The 24,323-nt window shown below is 36.0% G+C and overlaps 1 long non-coding RNA gene across 1 annotated transcript; it reads right to left on the bottom strand.

Annotated features, from left to right (window-relative positions):
- Window positions 1-900: 900 nt before the first annotated feature.
- LOC105479389 (uncharacterized) lies at window positions 901-8,355 on the bottom strand. Its single transcript, XR_985865.2, has 4 exons — window positions 7,715-8,355; window positions 6,555-6,754; window positions 1,943-2,125; window positions 901-1,273 (listed from the first exon to the last, which is right to left on the bottom strand). It is a non-coding gene; the product is annotated as an uncharacterized lncRNA (long non-coding RNA).
- Window positions 8,356-24,323: the final 15,968 nt, after the last annotated feature.

The raw sequence follows: 24,323 nt of genomic DNA, 5'->3' as shown, positions 1-24,323 counted from the left end.
TTTTGATGGAGGATCTTACTCCACCATCCTAAAAGTAGTAATTACTAATAATGTTTTTAGTATACCATCAGTCTCCAAAGCTATTTTCAGGTGATAACCTATCCTCATACTGAATCCTTGCTTTATGCATTTTTTTCCATTTCATCTGATTTATTGAACGTGCTGCAGAAAAACTCCAGGAAAATAGTCTCAGCCATGGCCATTGCTAATTTCTAAAAGGACCAAAACCAGCACTTCATTGAATTGGTCTTTAATTGCTTGAACTTCATGTGTCAAGAGAAACCACCTTTTACTTGGGGACTAGTGTGTAAGAATTTCACCTGAGCTGACTTGGGTGAAATTCTTGACAATAGGTTTTGGATGGTGGCAAAGCTGTCAATCAAATCAGTTGTTTGGGGAAGTTAAAATGCCAGGTAAAGGAAAAAAAGACATATCATTTGAGCTTAGTTTGTAATCTGAAAGGTGCCAAACCATTTTCTCACTTCTTCATGATGCCTGCAGTACACTTGATTCTTTAAAACAGTGAAACCCAAAGTAACTACGAGATAACATTTCTTGCTAAATTACATCTTTGTGTATCTTTGCAATAAACACCTATTACCAAAGGCAATCTGTGTATGTCTTTTCCATGGAACCTTAAAGATCCTGGCAATATATCTTGCATTTCCTACAGAGAATTATCCCCAAACATCCGTGTTAGTTTGTACGAGATGAAGTTTCCATTCTAACTACAAATGAGTTTGCATTGTTTAGGTTGTATAGCTAACTTATGGTTCCCTGACTCTCTTTTTTGAGAGGTTTTTTGTTTAATGTAATAGAAAATCCAATTATTATGTAAATATAAACGTAGTATAATTACCACAAACAAGTAGGCGAAACAATGAACTAATGGAGTTTCTCGAGTTAAAGGAACCTGTGATTTATGACTGTTTCTCAGGTATGATTGATACAGACAGTTCAGAGAAATGTTCTTAACCATTTCCCCCCAACATAATGTTAATGTTTTCACTCTTAGATCATCTAATATGATGCATATCAGTGAAGAAAAGTTGCTTTGGGAAGGAATATATCTCAAATTCATTTTTCTTCTTTTTCAGACTTATTAAAGACAAGAAGCTATAAACGTCATTATTTAAAATGCCTCCCTTTAAAATGTTTCCAGCAGATGTTTATGTAGAAAAAAATGCCAGATCTCTCTTGGCAAGACACAGAAGTGACATTTCTTGAGGGTTCTGGTTGAAAAATTTGTCTTTGGCTTCATGTCTTTAAACATCTGCAAAAACAAAATAATCTTTATTATAACTTGGAGAGAAGCAAAGTACATAGGTCCCTAATCTTTGAAACACTCTTCAAGGGAGTGACAAAGAAAAAGATTCCCAAGTTCTTTTTCTTCAGTAGAATTTCTCTGTGACCTCGGAACTTCAGAGTCATAGTTATGTCATCATTAAACATTAATAACTTACTTAAATGAGGGAGAAGCTAGCACACGCAAACTGAAAATTCCACTTCCTGCCTAAATTACTGATTTTCTACATTTTCCCTGTATGCATACTATCATTATAAGAATCCAAGCCCAACTGAGAACTGTGAGATGCAATGAGAAAACAAAAGGATACTAGACTAAATGAGAGAAACATGTGCCATGTTTTCTGATGGGTGTGAGGTTTTTTAAATTTTGAATTGATTTCTTCATTCCTTCTAAATTTAAATACTTTCAGCATCTAAGAGCTCAACTGAATTAAACTGGGCACCATCTGAAAAAGAACAGAACACAATGCTCAGATCTCAAAATGACTTGTTCTTTCTTACACAGTAACATTTTAAACAAATAATTCCAACTATCAAGAAGGTCTTTTTATTTTTATTTTTCCCATTCAGGTGTTACACTCAAAGTTTTGTGAAGGTACCATCCTGCCCTATACTTTTCCTCCTTTATTTTTACCTCCATGATTTTCTCTAGAATGGGTTTTATGGATTGACATCCAACTGGTGTAACATTTCTCAACCGTACTGTCTGCTCCAAGGACTTTAAGCTGCTTTTTAGGTATGTTTGAGATCCAAGGTTTGTTATGAACATGATGTCCTCCTATACTCTTAGAGTAAAGGTTGCATCAGTTGCAGGGACCTAGAAATAAGAGTGAAAAGTCTGCTGGAACTCACAAATTGATAGTACAAATTTTAGTTTGTGTATTTCTTTACTATCCTATTTAATTCTATTTGGGGAATTGGGAGGGAAATAGAGAATATGAATGATTCTTACTAAAATATGTGCCAAAATTAAACTTCTAATTTTTGATTCATTATTTCAGCAATTAATATGAGTGATAGAGTTTTCAGTACTTTGTTTAGAAATGTATGTGTGTGTTTTTTCAATGAAAAAGATTGCATTAAATTTATAAAAAAACAAAGAAAATATAAAAGTAAAATGTTCTTCTCTTATTAACCAGAGATAATTACTATTAATTATATAGCATACTTCCTTGTAGCTTTTTCATTACATATATATAATAAGTGCCAAATTGAGATCATGCTCCTTTTACATTTAAAATTATATAGAGTAACATTTCTGTGTCAGAAAATATTCTCTAAAACTTTCATTTATTTGTTACATAAAACCCATTATACATTTATACATGTAAATTGCTAACTTTTTTGCTCTTATAAGGATAACACTGTATAATACACATCCTGCATATAAAGTTTGTAAGCATGCTGCTTATTTCAGGAAGGTAAATTTATAAAAATAGAGTTACTAAATCAAAATGCATGTATGTTCTTGGCTCTTGACCTTTTGACAATAGTTTCAAAAATTGCTTTGAAGATATTTTCGATAATTTACACTTCCACATATAGATAAGACAACCATATCTGGACAAGTATTATCAAATAATTTTATGTATCATTGCCCTTTTGTTAGGAAATAAAAAAGTTATTGCATTTTTTTTAACCTGTTTCCTCTTTAGCCTACTGTTCAGTTGAAAATATATTCATTAAACAATTGTTTATTGGATACTTACAGCCCTTCATATACATAGTTTCTGTAATATCTTTTGGGTATTCAGTTAGAATGTTGACAATTTTGTGCACTGGTTTTTAGTAACTCTCTAAATATAAATAAGATTATTGTTTTTGGTTTATTGTAAATATGTTTCCCATTTTGTCATTCGTATCATTTTTTTCTTGGGGTTATGTAAAATAATAAAATTTTATATATTGATATCTATCTATACTTTTTCCACTTGTTTTAGATTAGCAATTACTTCTCTACCCTGAGACTAAATAACACAATTTCTCTTAACTCTCAGGTTAGTGGAAGAATTACTCCATGTATCACTGTAATACAAATATTTAACTTACTTTGGAAATAATATTTGATGTTTCTAAGATGAATTTTAGAATAATAGGTCACTTTTCCATGTATTTGAAATGCTTTCACTATTATATTGCAGGTTGAAACACACACACATGTACACACACAACCAGACAGAAATACCTCTACTTTAGAGTCATAAACCCTTTTTTAAAAAATTCAAAATATATATTCCCTGATAACTTCTCATTTTAATTGTTGTGGTTTTACATTTTAATATATTGTAAAGTAAGTATGCTTCTATTACTGTACTTTTTCAAATGTCTTACTAGATTAAAATGATTTTACAAGTTTTAGCACACTCTATCAGAAATTTAATTAAACTTAGAAACTAATTTGAAATAATTTCTATTTTTCCAATTATTATTCCCCTTCCAGGAACAACGGAATACAGGAATATTAGTATATATGTATATGCATGTGTATTTATATACATATATATGCGTGTGTATTTACATACATATATATCACTTATTAAAGCTTCTTTTGTCTCTCTTTGTAAGGTTCTATGACTTAATCATCTTTACATATACTTCAACTTAGGTTAGCTCTAAGTATCTTATGTGTTTCAGACTCCTGTGGAATCTTACATTATTTTTCTAATTCTTTGGATTTGTATTGATACTTTATACAAAAGATATTGATTTTTCTGTACTTAGCAATTATCCTGTTGCTTTACAAAATGCTGTTAGCTCTTAGTGTTTCAGTTGACTTCCAAAGAATCGTTAGTTACATTATCAAATTATTTTCAAATCATGAGAGCGTTTTTTGTCCTTTCTGCTATAACTTATAAGCATTCCTACTTAATATATTAGCATATTGACTAGAAGTTGTGAAACATTCAATAATTAACACGTAGTATGTATTATAGTTATGTTTCCAATTGATGGAAATTTTTTAAAATTTCATCCATTTAGCAGGTTACATTGGCTGATATTTCTATGCATTTATGTTAAGAAGGTTATGTTTTTCTTAAAGTAGTAGGTTTTGAATAGGAGTTTCATTTATCTGTATTATCTTTTTGCTTTCTCTCATTTTACTTATTTGTTATTATAAGTTGATGATAAAGTCTATGAATTTTGGCTTCTGTTGAGGTTCTCATAGCTTTTGTTTGGTCTTTAGGTATATATGTGTTTACCCATATGAAGCCTCTTAAATATTCCTGGGATCACTACTGTTTATTTTCAAGGATGATTATTTTAAAATATTATTATTATTGAATAGCTTTGGTGTTTGAAAAATCTATATTAACATCTTGCTCTTTCCTTGTTAGTTTGTAACATTGAATCATTTATTTAATATTGCTAACATTTAGCTGTCTTCTGTAAAATAGGAATAATAATGATATCTACTAACAGGTGGATGTAAAGATTATCTGAGATAAAGCATTCTTAACCCATTGTCTGTCAGATAACAAGAACACAATAAATAATGTAACAACGATAGTGGTAATTGTAGGAGAATTAGTATATTTCTTAGAATTTTTGTAGTTTACTCCTAAAAGATATAATAATTCATAGTTGTCTTTTTATGTCATCCCCTCAGGTTTTCAGAACAAGATTGTGCCAGCTTCAGGAAACAGATTTTGAATTTCTCCATATTTGATATAGACAACTTAAATGGTGTGAAAATTATATATTCCATGAAAGTCTAAAATAATTCATGGTTCTAGGACCTATATTTTATAAAATTTGAAAATATCTTTTAAATTTGTTTTATGTCTATTGATCTTTTCCGATTGTTCAATACCTTCTTAATCCCTTCTTTACTCAGCTTTTCAATTCCCCAAAGACTCAGTATTACAGCCTTTCTCTCAATTAATTTTGCTTGTCTATGCTTTAAGCCTTGTCTCTTTGATTGGCTTTAGAGGTTAAAAACTCTTTTATTGATTGATCAGTGACTTATATATTTATATTTGGTTTTGATTATATTTTCTTTTTCTTTACTGCCCTCCTCTTTTTGTTTTTCTCCTTAATATTTTTGTAATATTTGATATTATTTTTCTTTTTGAAGAATAAAAGCATTTGTTGCTATGCTTTATGCTAGAGTATGGATTTGGTCATATCCCATAATTATAATTTCTCAAATCCTTCTAGCTATGAAGCTGCTTTGAGTCTTATCTTCTTGATGATTTTTGGAAGGCAAATCATTTGAGCTCGTGAGGAACAGATGAGCCAAACTACTATTGAGAAGATTGCTGTTCACCCTTTTGACAACCACACAAGCCACAGATGATACTCTCAGGTAGTTTAGCCTATATGGAGAGTATTTGTGGATCACAGATTTAAACATACAGTTAGAATTTTGACTTTCCTCTCTCTTGTCTGTCTCTTCTTACTCAGGAATTAATTACAAATTACAATAGGTTTTTAGGGATGTAGGACTGAATGATACCTAGTTTCTGACCTTAGGAAGCTCCCAGCCCAGTGGAAGAAACATACAAGCAAACCCTTTGGAATGGTCTTTATCCATAGATGGTGTACTAGTTTCCCTTTGTGGCTGTAACAAATTACCACAGATTTAGTGGCTTAAAACAACACAAATTTATCATCTTAGAGTTCTGGATGTCAGAAGTCAAACCTGTCTCACAGGTTAAAACCAAGGTGATAGAGGTCTGCGTTCCTTTCTGGAGACTCTAAACCTAATCTGTTACCTTGCCTTTTCCAGATTCTAAAGCCTGCCTACATTCCTTCCCTGTGGCCCCTTCCTCCATCTTCAAATCTAGCAGTTCTGGGAAAATCTTTCTTATGATGCATTTCTCTGGTTCCAACTCGTCTGCCTCACCTTTCACCATTTAAGGATGCTCTTATTAAATTAGACTCACCCAGAAAATCCAGGATGATCTTCTCATTTTAACATCAGCTAATTAGCAACCTTGCCTCCATCTGCTACTTGAATTTTCATAGCCATGTAGTGTAACACATTCAGGAGTTTTGGAGAAGAAGACATGTATTTCTTCGGAGTGACAGAGGGACTAGCTACTACACATTGGAAGAATCAAGTATTCAATATGAGGTTATTGACACAAGGAAGAACACACACAAGAATTTTATGTGAATTTTATAGGAATGAGCAGGAGTTAATGTGGTAAAGAGAGCATGAAAGAACGTTTCAATCCCAGGGAACAGTGTGAACAAAGGAATGAAGTGAAGAGAAGAAATCAAGTCTGGGTTACCTGACTTACTGCTGAGTGATTTTACAGCTTGGAAGTAACACTTCTCTGGTATCAAGGTTCTCCAGAAGTGTGTGGTTGTGAGCTCACAGTTTTGTCATTGGTTCTGTTTAGGGTCCAATATTGCATGTCATTCATTCTCTGATTTCCTCCAGATGGGAAGTTCTCAATTAGTGTTACAATGGGATGGGACCCATATATTGGAAATAAAGCTATATAGGAAAATGTTGGAGATTGCATTCATGTACAGATTTGGCAGTGTCTGTCAACTCAGTAATGGCTAACATGTCATACATACACTTGGCAAAGAGTGATGACAGCAAATAACAAGTACAAAAGAAGTCATTGAGGTGGTCATAAAAGGACACACACAAATGTATGCAGATGTTTAGTAAGCACTCATGACAAAACAATGTATAATTTGCGGAAATATTTTCAAATCTAGGCAATCCCTCTATGTTTCACTGTCACTGATGCATGTTAAGCAACTCTCATTTACATGTGAACTCCACAGTGCCCATAATCTTCAACTTGATTTGTAAGATTGTAATACCCATCAGCACTCTTACTCTAATCTAAGAAATTCTGGGACTGAAGAGCAAATAGGCAATATAAAGTCCATCTGAATATTTAGAGAAGGAAGAAGTACTTCATTTGTTGCATTAGAAGTAATGCAACAATTAATTAACCCAGGCAATAGGAATTTCTCTTGCATACCACTTCTACCTCTTCTGGGTGACAAGGAACCACTGTTCTTTTCAGGAAATGTATTTGACTTTTATTTCAGGTATAAACATATGTGAAATAAATAACTTATTTATTTATTATGATGTGTAAACATATGTTTATTCCTGGAATAAAAGTCAAATGGCTTTGGGAGGCTGAGGTGGGCAGATCACAAGGTCAGGAGTTTGAGACCAGCCTGGCCAATATGGTGAAACCCCATCTCTGCTAAAAATATAAAACGTAGCCAGACGTGTTGACACACGCCTGTAGTTCCAGCTACTCGGGAGGCTGAGGCAGAAGAATCGCTTGAACCTGGGGTCGGAGGTTGCAGTGAGCTGAGATCACACCACTGCACTTCAGCCTAGGTGACGGAGAAAGACTTGGTTTCAAAAAAAAAAAATGGCAAATGGCACTGGAGACATAAGACTGAGCCCTGGGGGACCAACCTTCTTGTTATCTCAGACTGTTCCTGAAGTTTTGCTCCCTTATTTTCATGTGACCACCATTCTCTTTGCTCATTCAGTCTTACGTTACCTTCTCCTGGTATCCTCATGACCCCTCACCCATTGAAGTTTGTTCTAACTTCCTATCTGTAACCAACTTCAAAGCGTCCACCATGTGGTGATTTCCTTCTTCACTTCCATTATTCCAGCCACTTGCATGGGGACAGCAATAGTCTCTCCTTGGTATTAGCCAGCAGGACTCTGTCAAGCTCAACTAAATTCCGAATGTCCCCACATAAAATAAAAATTTCTGGCATTTCTTTGATCTTCTGCCATATTCCCTGTTTTTGGTAATCAACTGTGTTTAACAATTTGCTTAACCACATGATAAACGTAAAAACATTGTTGCCCTTTTAATGTTATGTTACTGCATATAATAACTCAAAAGGAAGAAATCTGTGGTGTTTAAAATTTCTTTTGTAAAACTTCCATACAACGATACTTTTAAAACTTGACAAAGAAACCTAGCTGTCCTTTTTGCTTGCTCCAGCCTTCCTTTCTTCTTCCCTCTTGTCCCCATTTTTAAGGGCCCATTGTGCTCCAAGCATTGTAGTCTGATTAAGGATATGTTCAAGTTGGTAAGTACAGAACGTTATTGTCAAGGTTCTGTTCTTTGAATTTTTATGACGCAGAACTTAGAGACCAAGAAAGTCAAAGAAGAAAGGGACTGAAGAATGTCAAGGAAATGACCTAGCACTAGAAGCCATAAAATAATGACAGTTTCAAGGGGAAGAATAGAGAGAAAGAGGAATCATGTGGAGAGGAAGAAGGTGGGGCGTTAAGGAGAGAATTTGATAAGGAACGACTTGAAAAAAGATGTGCTAGAGTAACTCTGGGATCAAAGAAACATGAATAGCCAGGAAAACGAGATTTTTTTCTTTTTTTTAATGTTTCCAAGTACTTCATAATCTGATCCCCTGTGAGTAAAATAAGGAGTTTCTTTTTAATTAGGTTGTTCTGTTAAACTTTGTCTTTTGCACATGCCATAGCTCTGAGACTGACTATATAGATTTATGAATACAGAGAAAATATAACTAAAACAAAATATCTGGCCAGTCTACACATACTGCCTGTTAGATTTTATAATTCTATTTGAATAAATACATTTAGAACAAATAATATGATTTTATCATCATTAATTTCTCAAAATAGTTTCAGGATCCAAACTTTCGTTTAGTATTTTTAATAATTATAAATTTTGTTTGTCCCATAGTATGTAAGTATGTACGACAGGTTTTCTGAGTTTCATTTTCCCCACTTTGGGCCTGTTGGGTGTGTGCGTGCATGTGTGTGTGTGTGTGTGTGTGTGTGTGTGTGTGACTGTGGTCTCAGAATCAAGAACTAGCTTGAGTATTTAACCAACTCAACATGCAAGGTTACGTGGTCTCAATTTTACTCATGATAACCTTATGACAAAGCAGTTTGTTTTGGCCCATTATAAACATGTGTGTGTCAGCTCCCTTCTTAAGAGACCATGGTGTTAAAATTTAAATTTCACCCCCTCAGTGTCATTTTGCCTAAGGCTTCTTTGAAAAAACTAAAAACAAAAATATCTGGCTTCACCTCAGCCATTTACTTCTCTGCTTCTGCCCAACCCTGATCCCTGACTTTTTATTCTCAATTCTCACTTCCCTTTTCTTGTTGTAGCCAACAGGAATAGATCTGACGACTGAAATTCTTATGGGTAAAGTCTATGTGGACAAATACAAACTCATACACAATGGGTTCCAAGGTAAGTACGCCTGCAATCCTAGTGGGAGGCATTTCTCTGGCCACGCTACTTTTGCTGCCTCTGCATGACAAACACCCATTGTTCATTTCAGGTAATTTATTTCTGCCCTGCATTAAAGATGGGTGTCTGCTCTGCTCAACCTAGGTGGGGCTCAACAATATCTCAGAGGGTGGGCACAGCTTTCTTCATGGGGGCAGCTCCACACAGAAAACCGACAATGCACTTCCTGGGAAGAGGAGTGGAGAGCACTTTCATGAAAACAAATGTGCTTTTCAAAGGTGCAAAGGTCTGCAAGAGGGAGAAAGTAGATGGGGGGGGGGTGATATTGAAAACAATGTATTTTTCCTTCATTGTCAATCATTTTGCACTGATGTTTCTCACTCACTGGATCAATGGCATTAATTGTTTCGGGAAGATGTCAAATGCCATCCAGGACAAAGAAGTCATTGCTCAGCTAGAATTTCAAATTAACATTTTTTTTAAGTTCATGATATTAAAAGCCTAGCTTTGTTGAATTAATAAACGATTTCTAAATTCCAAAGAACATCTTTCAACATATCCCTAGAGAAGCTCTGGGGACTGACTATAGAGGTTTACTGTAAGCCATTGAAACCCAAGGAACGTCGCAACAAACAGAATGAGAAAGCTTGCTGGGGGTAGGAGGAACTTGGAGTAATCTAGACGCACAAGTCTAAGGCTAAGATTTTTTTTGAGTCCTTTCAAAGAAGAGTAATCCCATGTCCAGATATGGTGACAAGGTAATTCACCTTCTATTTGGGGCTTAGGGCTCTTTGCAGTGGAGTAGAAGTTGCAATGGGCAGATACAGGAACGATCAGTCTGGGATAGTACATCTGGCTCCCCACTGCCTGTATTTATCTGGGGCATAAAGAATGATTTGATGTGGCTGGAACATAGGTGATGATTTAGGGTGGGCAGTAAAAGCCTGGGAAAGTGCTTGCCATTCTCAAAAGTTTGGCCATCCCTCTCTTCACTTCTTGTGATAGTCTCTTCCCTTCTAACTGCTTTAAATGTCATCTGTTTGGAGGGGGCGCCCAAATTTATATCTCCTACGCACCTCCCAAGAGATCCGAAGTCGTATATGTACATGTATATGTATATGTATATGTATATATAAAATTGCCTACTTGACATCTCAACTGGGATATGTCATAGGCATCTCAAAGTTAATATGTCCAGTATTTGAATTTTTATTCTTCTGTAGGACACTTTTCTGTCCCAGGCTTAGTCATATCCATAAAGGGTGCCAGTATCCCCAGTTGCTTAAGGCAAAATTCTTAGAGCCTTTCTTGGCTCCCTGTCTTCACTGTCTCCTCACAACCCACCCATCAGCACTTCTTGACTTGGTCATTGCCAGTCTAGTACAGGAAAATTTAAGTAAGAAAATCCTAAACTAGGACAGGGAGAGTAAAATGGAGTAAAAAGGGCATGTCTTAGGGCTTGATAACTCTATAGAGAGGATGAGGGAGAGACAAGAGTTGAAAGTATTAGCTGCATGGGTGGATACAAGGGTCACCCAAATGACTACTATGGGAGAAGCCGATTCGGGCACATTGCATGTGAAGAATAGGAGTGACCTACAGACACAGACATTTATCAGGCAGTTATATAGCCATGCCTGCTGCTAAAAGGGAAAGGAGAGCTAAAACGCAGATCTTTATAGCACTTGCAGCTTCAGTGATGTAGTGAATTTCAGCTTAGATTCTCAGATCTTTCATCACCTGGAAAAATTTGTAAAACCACAGATTCCTTGGCCCACCCCCTCGTGGTTTATATTCAGCATGTCAGGTAAGGTGGCCAAGAACCTGCATGGTTAGAAAGCCCCCTGAGGAAATCTGATGTGTGTCCAGTTTTGGAAACCAATGAATTGGGCCACACCTGGGAATGGTGTGTAAAGAGCAAATGGCAAAGAAACTGGTCTTTGTAGAATGTAGCTCTAAGGATTGAGCTTGGAGAAAGAGGAGCTTGTAAAAGGAGACTCTAAAGGAATGATTCAACAGGTTGATGGGGCAGCCACAGAGAGAGATGTCAGAGAATGAGCCTCTTTATCCTCTTTTGTGCTATGATTCACGACTACATTATCATTTTCCCAGTATTATTTTCTCAAAGCTAAAAATGTTCCTTTTCTATAGACTACTTCTCTGTAGACTATCTTTTTACAGTATCCTATTGAGTGAAAAAAGCATTTTATTAAAAGCAGTAATTTGTTACTGCTCTAAATGATCTTTTATACTTTCTAAAACACAGTGTCTTCTTGATAAAGCAGGTCTGAGAGTGAATTATTAAGCTACTGGAAGTCCTTGCCAATGAACAAAGACATAAAAAATAATGTGACTAAGTCTGCTAATGCAAAATGGCTGGGTTGTATTTGCTAATGAGTATGCTGCCGTTAGCACCTTTCACCTTTTTTTGTTTCTTTGGTAGGTTTCTTCTTGAAAAAAAAATTAGATTACTTGCAAAAATAATTTTTGAGATTCAAAACAAAGCACATATCTTTGTGTAGGCAGAATTTACACAATGGCGTTCTAAAATATCTTTCCCTTTTCTTCAGCAAGGTGATGCTCATTGAATGAACCATAGGCTAACTTCTCTGCAAAATCAGAGTGCACAGATGATGAGACATTTTATTTTTACTCTTTTCCACTTCCTCAGGCCATACCTGACCCTTTACGGCTAATGTGATCTGAAAGTGAGGAAATGAAGGTATTTGGATGTAAATGCTGAGCCACCTCCACACCTGAGTTTGCACACACCTGAGTGAGAATGCTGTCTTGTATCTCTGTCTTTCCTGTTAAAGACAACTGAGAAAGACCTTGGAGGACCACAAACTCCTCCAATATGTTGTCATTGAAAAGCTGTTAGAAATTTAACAGCTGACAGCATTGCATCTAATTACTGAATTATTAAACGGAAGGCATCTGCCTAAGAAGCAACCTCCTGTCACTCAAAAAGATAAATTCAAGTGAAAAGCAGAGGTACAATTAGGTCATCTCACTCACTTTTGCAGATAAATTTGAAATATTCAAACTCAAGAGGCAAGGAAACTTAATTGTGTCTGGTACCTTCTTTAAGCATAACTTGAAATATTAAGGCAAGTGCATTTTCAGTCCTTGCATTAGTTGCTGGGGACAACATTCTGAGCCTTCTGCTAATTTATATTTTTGTTTCAGGCCCAAAGTCTCTTTTTGAACTTAGATTCTTTTTTGTTGTTGTTGTTGTTTTTAATGACCCATTCTCACAAAAATTGCACCTATGAGATTTCAATAGAGGAAATAAATAAAGGTGGTGGGGCACAGGGTAGGGGCCAAGGATGATTAGAAGGGCCACCTTATAAGACAGTGAATTTTGTGCATAAGCCCCCTTTTTTTGCTTGTAGCTTTGAGACCATCTCACAGATATCCCCTAGCTTCTTTTGGCCTGTCCATAGAGAAAGCCAATAGCTTGCATTGGTTCTGCTTTTGTATTTGTGTCCTCAAAAAAACACATTTCTATGTGATCATATTAAGAATACAGTAATAAATCTAAATTACTGAGCTTTCAATGTTTGCTAGGCTCTATAAATAAAAGCTTTTTTGTTTCTGTTTTATCCCATAGTATTTCTATAAGTTAGAGAACAATCATTAATTCCATTTCAGAGAAGGGAAAATTGAGTTACAGGTAAGTAACTTACATGCTCAAAATAACATGGCTAGAAAGTGGATGAGCCAGAGAATAGCACTAGTGTTTAAACTATCTACATGTCTTAATTAGTCATTTCTTTTCTTTTAAAGGATTTTATAAAAAGACATAAAGAAAATGGTAATTGTGGCAGCCTTTTTCAACGTTGTGTTGCAATCGGATATCCATATTTTCTTAACTGAAGGAGAACATCAACTGTTAGCATAATTTCTCTGCTAGAGTCTTTACTTGGCCCCTGAGCTTCCCTTTGCACAGCACATCCTACTTTACCTGCATTACCTGTTCCTCCATTTGTACCTCTACTAAGGAGGCAGATAAAAAAACAAAACAAAACAGGAATCCTTGCTTATTTGTACACCCCAGTTGGCATCGTTTTCAGTTTCCACTCAATAAATATTTTTCAAACTAATCAAGTCCAACGCCTTCAACTGCAGAGAATGGTTTCTCCTAATGATTGACTTTGTTTTGTGCTGCTTATTACTGGCTAAAGATATTTACCTGTATGACTACCAGACTACCCACGTCTCCAAGTCAGGCAGGATGACCCATTCTAGAGTATGTTTATGATGGAAACCTGGCTCTACAAAATGCATTCAGAAGCACAAAGTCTTCCAGGATCTTTAGTATGTGAAATTTGACCCTGATGATAAGCTTCTCTAAAGAGACAAGAGGGACTCATTGGCTCAGGTTAAGGTCATATGATTCTTTCCACGCTACTGAATTATATTTTTAAAATTATAAATATTGATGTGTATACACAAATATATATTTAAAAATATGCATTAATAAATATATAAAATATAAGTAAATATGTAAAGTGTCTAAATATTAATATTATGTATATGTTATATATAACATACATATTTCCCTTTCCTCAAGATGGTATTTAACATTATTCTTTGTTTAAACCAAACAACGAATCAACTTAGACTCCAGAACCATGATGACATAATGGTTTCTATCCAGTGTGTGTATCCAAAATCTCTAAGTCTAGTTCTCAGTTCTGCTGCATACCAGCTGTGTGAACTTGTGCCTCAGTTTCCCAGTCTGTACAATAATATATTTAAAAGTGACATACAATCCATAGAGCTAGAACTTAAACTCTGTGTCTCTGCTAATTGCATTAAATATTAATTTAATTTTTACCAGTTCATCTACTTAAGGATCTAAGCTTGGTCTTATTTATCTTTTCATTCACAGAACCTAGTACAATGTCTAGCACATAGTACATGCTCAGTAAATTTATGCTGCATGAATTTTGATTATTGTTAAAAGTTTGGCCTAACATGAGAAAAATGCCAAAATTTTAAAGAAATAATATCTTATGGCCCTGTAGGCAAGGTATTTTCTAGCAGTAAAAAATGATCAAAATTCAGCTACTGAAAAATTATATTTTCTTCCAATATAACCAAACAAAAGCTTATAATGGCATGCTGAGGATAGCATGAAAGCCAGAAGCCTACAAACATGTGAAAAATGTTAACATCACATTTTTAGGCTTATTAGAAACAGCCTAAATAATTACACCAGTCAAATTACTGGTGGCTTTTGGCTCATGTCCAGGATGAAAGGTCATAACCCAACATACCAGAAGTTTTCCTGGCATGATTGACAGGAAGAGGAAATACACTGATACCTTTCACATGGGAATCACAGCTTGTTGCAAATAGAAGCAAAACACATATCTGGATTTTGTGGGAAAAGTTCATTGTGTTCTGACTCAAATTCTTTGTTCCCAAAGTTGCTTAATTGTGATTTATTGGTATACGTGTGGGGGTGTGGGTGTGGGGATGTGTAATGAAACAAATGCATACCACAGCAAAATAGAAATCATGCGCTGCTACTTAAAATTGTCATTGGATATATCCCTGCTTTCTCCTCATTGCAGTATCTATTGGATATTTTGGCCTTAGCCAGAGAGGAACCTATTTCTCAAATGAATTCCTTTTTTGACTCCTAGATGGAAAATTACGAATTTTGGAGTTTCCAGGCAATTGTCTACAGTCCACCCATATGAATGCAGAAAGTACTACCCCAAGACTGAAGTAACAGGGTAATCAATCACAGCCTGTCCTAAGTCTGTAACATGTGCATGGGTATTCCCATGCTGCAGCTCTATCTCTGTGCTCTGGATGGATCTGTTGCTATTCCAATGATTCAACACTTGGAGTAAGAGAAGGTTTTATCTTATGTTGGGGATTTTTATTAGGAGGCACGTGATATACTTCTCAGTTTCAATTCCATAATATTTGAGAAGCTGTAGGTATTCACAAGATGCGATAAGCTAATTTATCAGCAGGGTCCATTTTGGGTCCAGGTGTGGTTTGTATGACATTTGGATGCTATTTTGCTGTAAGGCAAGAGTTTTCAACTTCCACTGCACATTGGTCTCACCTGGGGAGCTATTAGCCACAACCATCCATGCCTATTACACCTCTGACCAATTGGGTGGGACCCAGACATCAGTGATTTATACAGCTCCCAGGTGATTCCAATCTGCAACTAACACTAAGAACCACTATTAGGTCATAATCCTCTCGATAGGCAGATGAAACTATGTGTACATTATGCATTATTGAGGTTTTCTGAAGTAGTCACTAGCTCATAAAGACTAAGTTGTCTTCAGACTTTTTGAAGAACAAAAATTACATTGCTTGCTCTTAAAATGTAAAGGTTCATAACTTGGAATGAACAATCTGAATCAATTTCCATTTTGTGTCCTTTGAATATAGAAAAAAACTCTGATCACATTCATGTCTATATTTTGAAATCTTTTTATTTAATATATTCTCATGTTTCATGAGAGAAAACCCTTTGAGGAGCCCACCAGAGTATGAGATACTGGGTCTTTGAATTCATTTTTACTCAATAATAATTTTTAATTTCTTTTAACTTTCATAGCAATAAGGGCTCCCAAATAGTGTCCATGCTACCAAAGAATTCAAGATCAGTAGGAAAACCAGTTGTGTGTGCAATTAACTATAATACTATGAGATAATTGCACTACATGAGCTGTTTGTTAAGTACTAGGTCGTATGATCAAGGGAAGATCAGAGAAATTTCCAGGGAGAAATCAATGTTTATGTTGGTGCATGAAGGGTGCTTAGGGGGATCCCATGTGGGCATCTGGGCAAGGACACAAGAAAGTTGGTAGACATATGAAATTTACATTAGTTTTGGGATTGAAAAATATGCTGAAAGTGCCAGATCACTGAGAATTTTTACTAACAGCCCTGCTGTGAAAGACAGACTAACCTTCCCATTGACTCAAAAGAAGTGGGGATGAGACACTTATTTTTAAAAATATTTTCAAGTTAAAGTAGTGAAAATTAACAATATTCAGAATGATTGCTGGTTATTTGTATTTCTATCTTTTCCTTGTTTTATGAAATATAGCAAGAGATTTTTCTAATCATGATTCTGTGGGGCATTTTTCTATAATTCATGGCCATATAACAATAGTTATTATAGTTTTATTTTCTTGAATTAATGTATTACACAGGGCTAGTAGTCCCAGAGGACATGTGCTAATAAGGTAGTCATTAAATCATAAGACTAAGCGGAAACAATTGCTTTCATAACCTTATATTTAATTGCATGCACAGGTGTTTTTGTTTTGAAGAAGAAATTTTAAGTAAAAAGTATGATTAATTCTCATGCCATCCCAGAATGCCAGATGAAGAGAATTTTTGCCCAATTTAGAGAGAATAGAGCACACAGATGTTTAGGTCATGGTGACAGAAAGAAAGTGTTTCTGACCTGCTATAGTTTACTTTTCTCCAAACTGCCAAATGACTTCACAATGGGTTTCAGGGTGGGCACCGACCCGGAGTGTTCCTCTGTATTGATTGTAAACCTGGTACTGTGGACCCACGCCATATTATCTGTGCTATTTTGTCACAGAAAATCTCATCTTTCTCAGCTGTTACTGGAAGGGCTCCTGGAATTATTTAGGAGTGTTTACTCAGAGCCCAGAAGTGGAATTCAGATGATTTATCAAATCCAAGTAATCTACAATGAGTTCTTCAAGATAGAAATTAGGCACTGCATACAAAGGAAAGAAACATCTTGATGAGTGGAATAAACATTGAACTAGAAACCAAGAATCAAGCATTGAGGTCCCACCACTTACAAGCTAGACGACCTTCGGGAAGTCACTCACCATGACTAGAACAATTGAACCTCACATTATTTTTCTTATTCTTTTTTTATACTTTAAGTTCTAGGGTACGTGTGCACAACGTGCAGGTTTGTTACATAGGTATACATGCGCCATGTTGGTTTGCTGCACCCATCAACTCTTCCTTTACATTAGGTATTTCTCCTAATGCTATCCCTCCCCCAGCCCCCCAGCACCCCCGGACAAGCCCCAGTGTGTGATATTCCCCACCCCATGTCCATGTGTTCTCATTGTTCAACTCCCATCTGTCAATGAGAACATGCAGTGTTTGGTTTTTCTGTCCTTACGATAGTTTGCTTAGAATGATGGTTTCCAGTTTCATCCAGGTCCCTGCAAAGGACATGAACTCGTCCTTTTTTATGGCTGCATAGTATTCCAGGGTGTATATGTGCCACATTTTCTTAATCCAGTCTATCACTGATGGACATTTGGGTTGGTTCCAAGTCTGCTCTTGTGAATAGTGCCACAATAAACATACGTGTGCATGTGTCTCTATAGTAGCATGATTTATAATCCTTTGAGTATATACCCAGTAATAGGATCGCTGAGTCAAATGGTGTTTCTAGTTCTATATCCTTGAGGAATTGCCATACTGTCTTCCACAATGGTTGAACTAATTTACACTCTCACCAACAGTGTAAAAGCATTCCTATTTATCCACATCTCCTCCAGCATCTGTTGTTTTCTGACTTTTTAATGATTTCCATTCTAACTGGCATGAGACGATATCTCATTGCGGTTTTGATTTGCTTTTCTCTAATGACCAGTGATGATGAGCATTTTTTCATCTGTATGTTGACTGCATAAATGTCATCTTTTGAGAAGTGTCTGTTCATATCCTTTGCCCACTTTTTGATGGGGTTGGTTTTTTCTTGTAAATTTGTTTAAGTTCTTTGTAGATTCTGGATATTAGCCCTTTGTCAGATGAGTGGGTTGCAAAAATTTTCTCCCATTCTGTAGGTTGCCTGTTCACTCTGATGGTAGTTTCTTTTGCTGTGCAGAAGCTCTTTAGTTTAATTAGATCCCATTTGTCAATTTTGGCTTTTGTTGCCATTGCTTTTGGTGTTTTAGTCATGAAGTCTTTGCCCATCCACTGCCCATTTGCCCATACCACTTTCTTCACAGAATTGGAAAAAACTACTTTAAAGTTCATAAGGAATCAAAAAAGAGCCCACATAGCCAAGACAAACCTAAGCAAAAAGAACAAAACTAGAGGCATCACACTACCTTACTTCAAACTATACTACAAGGCTACAGTAACCAAAATAGCATGGTACTGGTACCAAAACAGACATATAGACCAATGGAACAGAACAGAGGCCTCAGAAATAACACCACACATCTACAACCATCTGATCTTTGACAAACCTGACAAAAACAAGCAATGGGGAAATGATTCCCTATTTAATAAATGGTGCTGGGAAAACTGGCCAGCCATATGTAGAAAGCTGAAACCGGGTTCCTTCCTTACACTATATACAAAAATTAACTCAAGAACCTCACATTCTTTAACTGTATATGGAGAAACTATGCTTGCCTCTTCATACTCACAGTGTTGGGAGAACCAAATAAATGTGGGAGGATTTTACAGTACGTAATATGGTTCACAAGGGAAAGCCACAGATATTGGGGTTGCTATTAGTATTTGGCTTTTATAGTTTGTCAAAGCCATCTCTCTTTAAGGTAGAAATGTTAGAACCAGCACAAAAATACAGATAAACCAACAGAAATTACTAGAGAGAAATGATGTAGAATTGTGGATTTAGTTTCTCCAAATTATCTTTTACATAATGAGGTGATACTTTATAAATAATTTTATATCTGGATTTTTCACTTGCTAGTTATGAAAACAGCCTATGTCTTTAAAATTTTCTATATGTATAATTTTAAAACTTTATATTATTCCAATTTGTAGATGCCTCATTTTTATAATTTTTATCTTTATGCATAAGACTTTGTCTGGATTTCAAGTTTTCTAATCATAAAGTCCTAATAAGGACATTATTGAATCAAAATACATCAATTGAAGCTTTTACTTTATAATTCCAAGCTGATTTCTTAAAAACTTTTTATAATAGCACCAACACCATCAATTTGTGAATGTATCTGTTTCAGCACACCCTTATCAACATTATATCTTCCAATGTTTAGAAATAAATGTTGTTGTTTTATTTTCCATTGTTTTTGGAAAGGGAGGCAGGCTTAAGGGTAGAGTCGAATTTCTCCATTTATAGAACGCTTATTATGACAATCATTCTCCATGTAATCAAAGACTTTTTTTTCCTTTTCCTCTGCCAAATAAAAATGAATATTACATGAAGTTAAGAAATGTACAGTCATGCTGATAGATTTAAAATGAATGTTATGAGCATACTTTTATTTTCTTCTGAAGCATATAGCCGAGACAATAATCATACAAGTGAAGTCATTTGAATTTTCTTTTGTTTGTTTGTTTGTTTGTTTGAGACGGAGTCTCGCTCTGTCGCCCAGGCTGGAGTGCAGTGGCCGGATCTCAGCTCACTGCAAGCTCCGCCTCCCAGGTTTACGCCATTCTCCTGCCTCAGCCTCCCGAGTAGCTGGGACTACAGGCGCCCGCCACCTCGCCCAGCTAGTTTTGTGTAGTTTTAGTATAGACGGGGTTTCACTGTGTTCGCCAGGATGGTCTCGATCTCCTGACCTCGTGATCCACCCGTCTCGGCCTCCCAAAGTGCTGGGATTACAGGCTTGAGCCACCGCGCCCGGCCTGAATTTTCTAATCTAGGATTTTAGGAAACTAGATAAGGATTTCAGGCTGGCAGATACTTTGCTTATCCAGAATCCACATACCCTATCTTTTTCTTAAGAACATTTTCATGATGCAGTTTGGAAGTGTCCAATTTGCCCAGACCTAGTGGCTGAAGCATGCTTGTCCTCAGCCAGTCAGTATAACCCCATTCTCTTTTAGCTGATGATACTCATTTTTTTGTTTCTCTTAAAGTTAGGAATCCATATGTCCATATATTCTGGCCAGTGACCTGTGAGTGGAAGTCTGAGAAGAAGTTTATGGGAAGAAGAGTCTTGCTATGTCCTTACTCTGTTGTTTCCTGTGGAGGATACTGGTGGGCAGAAGGGAAGACTAGATTGAGGCATCCATCTGGACATCATGAGATAAAGGCCACCAAAATTCCAGAAGTACCTAAACAAATGCTGGAAGCAATCAACCCATGATGAGACCACCTCCTGCCAAGAGTATGTCCAGCTCTTTAAGGTTTTAATTTACTAAGAGTTGATTCATAACATTAGTAAGAAGATATAAACTAGATATATGAAATTTGCTAATAATAAACTGGATAGGAAAACACACTAATATTACACAAATTTGAAAAAAATAAGCAGTCACAATGAAAATAAAGCCATGAGTTGTCACCTAGAGAAGACAGTTGACCAGCCTTAGCTATAAGCTATGGTTTCCCCAGAATGGGTATTTGCCATAGACCAGGAAATATGCAGAAGTCAATCCCAGAAGCTGAGTATAGAATCAAGATTTACCAAACATTTGAGAGAGGTGATTTTCATGAAAGAGAAATAAAAAATCCAAAATTAAGAATAACTTATACCCAGGATAATAAAGGTAATAGAGCAAATATTTTTTAAAAATCTTAAAATAGGAGCTACAGGGGATATTATGATTGTCATTAAAAAAATAAAAAGAATATATGTGAGGAAACAAGTACCAGTAGTAGTGAAAAAAACAAAACAGAGATTTGGGGAGGAAAAGTTAGTCCTGCAATAATTGTTGTACATGTATAAATAAGCACATTACAAACACAGAATAGCAAATTAGACAAAATGAAGGGCAAATTGAAGAGCCAGAAGGTCAAATTGGGAGACATTTGTAGAACACAGCACAAAGAGTTAAAGGGAAACAAATGTGTAAAATGAGGTCTAAATATTTTAAAGAGATCCAAATTTTCTAATGTCTATTTAAAGTCATTTGTATATGGAGTGACAACAGAGTGGAAGAGAAGAAAAAATTGAAAAAAGGTAGTAATAAATATCCCAGAAATGTTACATAATAAATATATACATAAACAAATATCATCTATCCTCAAGTTGAATAAGTACATGGTACTGAGTGGCCAAAATTTAACCACAAGCTAACCAAAAACTCACATTGAGACAACAATAAAATCAAGTTTTATAAAACTAATACTGAAAGAAGTAATCTTAGATGCCAGAAGAAAAAGAAAGATTATCTAGAAGGAAAGGGAGGTCAGACTGACACGAGATCTCTCCTTAGCAGTATGGAGTAAAGAAACCCAGCAAAGTGACATCAAAGTTCTGAGAAAGAGTATTTCAAACCTAGCATGCTATACTCAGTCAAACCAGCCAAACTATCATTGGAGACTGAAGGGGATAATAAAGTTTCTTTCAGACATGGAGACCTTACAATTTATAGAACTTCTCTGAAATAACCATAAGAGAATGTACTCAAAAATAAAAATGGAAGAGTGAATATACAAGAATTATTTTAAACAAATAAATATATAAAGCCCTATCAAGATTTTATCACTTGTGAAATTTATTCCACAATAAGCTAAGGGGTAAAATGCCTATGAAAGAAGTGAGGTGAGCACAGAAAAGAAAAGTTTGCTCAGATATAGGATATAAATATTGAATAAATTCTGAACTGAATACTCCCCGAATCCATCATAATGAGAATATCTGGGGAGAATCCTGGAATATATTTTCAGGGAGGACTATACCTATTGACCAAATTAAATTTAACTGCAATAATTTAAATATAAAAAGGGAGATGGATTCATGAATTTTACTAAAAAGTAGTAAAAATTGAAAGCAGTGTATATGCATGATAAGATATATACAAAAAAAGACTTTTTTAGATCATCTATAATGCTACTATAAAATTTTTAAAAACCACCATTGATACTTGGGAAGTATTTTCTTCTGGAGTCTTTTCTTTGCATATTTTTATCTACCTGTGATCAGAATGTCTGAAAAATGTTATCAGACATTTTTACTTATTATTACAATATTACATTGTATTTTCATATCACCTATTTTTTAATATAGTAAACTTTTGTCCTGTGAATGGGCATCATTTTCTGACTCCTCTTTTATCTCACTATTTCTCAGGTTAGTTGTCCATACTTCCTGTTTATACCCAGATTTCCTCTGGAGTAGATTGGGCTTGTTTCCACCACTTCATTTGAAACACATACCGCAGTTATCAATAAGCCTGTATGGCGAGTTCAAGTTCTGAGCCCCTGTCTTACCAGATGGCCTCACAGCATTTGGTATACACACTAAAATTCAAATTTTGATCTCCACCATCACCCCCTAAGCTGAACTTGCATATGTATTTCCCTTCTCAAAATTTCCAATCGGGCATCTGTTAATCTTATCACATTTAAGGTATTTGAAACCAACCTCTTGATTTGCACCCCTCTATGAACCTTCCTTTAGTTTTACCTATTTCAGTAAATGGCAAACCCATTCACTCCATTGATCAAGACAAAACACTCATAGTTTTTTATTATTTCTTCCTCTTGCACCCCTGTTCTGAATTAAACTGTTTCAGGTTGTCATGACAAGGACCCCATTCAAGCCCATGTCAATCCGAGTGGACAGATCACTTGAGCCCACGAGTTAGTTTGAGAACAACCTAAGCAACACGACAAAACCCTGTCTCTACCAAAAACTACTAAAAGTTAGCTGGGCGTGGTGGTGCTGCTACTCAGGGGGCTGAGGTGGGAGGATTCCTTGAGCCCAGGGAGTGGGAGGTTGCAGTGAGCCCAGATCATGCCACTGCACTTCATCCTGAGTGACAGAGCGACACCCTATATCAGCAAAAAGAAAAAAAAGAAAAGAAAACAACAACAACAAAGAAAATATAATTATGTTTCCCCCAACTTCTGCTAAAAATACTTTAATGGCTTTTAATCTCCAAATCCAAAACCATCCTCTTGGCTGTACGCCACTGTGACATGTGATCTGGTTACTTCTCCCCTTCACTCCTGCCTTTGAGCCACACTTCTTGGCTTGCTGTCCGTTGAGCACACCAAACAAGCTTCCCGTAGTCAAGTCACATATACTTGCTATCCTCTGTGCCTGGAACGCTCTTTCTCTGGATATTTTCCTTTCTGACTCCCTCACTCTCTTTGGTGTCTTGCCAAATGTCTCCTCCTCAGAGTGTCCTTCCCTGACCTTTAGACCTGAAACTAACCACCCACCAGTACTCTTCATCCTTTTACCTTTATTTTTAGTGTCTGTTACTCTTAAAATTATACATCACTGTCTCTGTTTCTTCCCTCAAATATAAATGGTTATTTACACTACAAGTGAAGAAACGGAGGTTTTGAGGTGACAATAGAACTATTTAGTGTGGGACTGAAACCCTAGATTTTGAAGTCAATAGATGCATGGAAGAGAGAGAGAGAGAGAAAGAGAGAAGAGAGAGAGAGAGAGAGAGGGCATTAAAAAAAAATGTTTGAGAGTGGAAGACAAAGAACTCTTTTAATTATAAATCACACTTTGGTCCAGTAAGGAATGAAAGGTTTGAATTCCAGCTGGTGTCAGGAATTGACCACAGCTTGCTGATACTGTTTTAAATGACTCCAAGTGTGATTTAAAGGCACCAAAGAAGCCAGGGCAGGGTGGAGGTCACCCTTTCAATGCTATTGGCGATTAAGGTAATTTGGGAGCTGAGTCAAGGAAGGTGTGGTTTGCTGACCCACAAATCCAAAGGGAAAAGGTAAAACCTTTGAAAAAGGGGCCAGGGTAAGTATTCCTTTGTCCTATTTGGAGAAAAGGCAAAGCAGACCCAGCTGGACACAATTAAGTCTGCAAAAGGTCCAAAGGGCCATGAGCAAGAAAGAGGAGCAGGTAAAAACTGACCTCTACGCCAACTCTGATACAAACCAGTGAGACCTACAAATGTGTT

This window comes from Macaca nemestrina, chromosome 7 (genome assembly GCF_043159975.1).
Source record: "Macaca nemestrina isolate mMacNem1 chromosome 7, mMacNem.hap1, whole genome shotgun sequence".
Classification (NCBI taxonomy): Eukaryota; Metazoa; Chordata; class Mammalia; order Primates; family Cercopithecidae; genus Macaca; species Macaca nemestrina.
The sequence above is the reverse complement of the archived record's forward strand: the minus strand, read 5'-3'. Positions and strand labels throughout refer to the sequence as shown.